Below are 570 nucleotides of genomic sequence, written 5' to 3'. Positions count from 1 at the left end.
TTTCCCGCCACTCAATTGACCAATCCTATTTCATTATTCATTTTATTCGATTTCTATTGGTTGAAAATATTTTGTCCACTACCCAGCGTCGTTCCCTGTACTCTGCTTTTTGCCATTGTATAAATCTATGGAGGTTTATCGTCAATGGGGTCACATGCCTCGTCACATCTATTCCCACATGACAAATGTCGTAGAGTATGCTTCATGAGCTCAACCGCCAGCCTCTATCTGCTCTCAGGGCACCTGACGTCGATGACAGTGCGTGGAGTTGTTGGAGGGAGTCAGAACACCCGGTTCTGTCGAGAACATCCCACTGCCCTGTCCGTCAAGTCGCAGAACGGTCCTGCAACGGTAGGAGGTTTTTTGTGCCTTCTAGAGGCTTTTTCCACATGCCGTAGTCAGTGGCAGCGAAGGCCACGTCACACATCGTTAGGACGTCGTGACCTCATTGGCCAGTTTTGCCTACAACGGCGGACGGGCTTCACTTCACCCTTCTTCTCGTTGTACAAAACCCCCGATCTCCTCAACTCCGTGTTTTCTCTTCGCTACCTGCCCCTCCAATGTGACACC

This window comes from Aphanomyces invadans, assembly GCF_000520115.1.
Source record: "Aphanomyces invadans strain NJM9701 unplaced genomic scaffold supercont1.7, whole genome shotgun sequence".
Classification (NCBI taxonomy): domain Eukaryota; phylum Oomycota; class Saprolegniomycetes; order Saprolegniales; family Verrucalvaceae; genus Aphanomyces; species Aphanomyces invadans.
The sequence above is the reverse complement of the archived record's forward strand: the minus strand, read 5'-3'. Positions refer to the sequence as shown.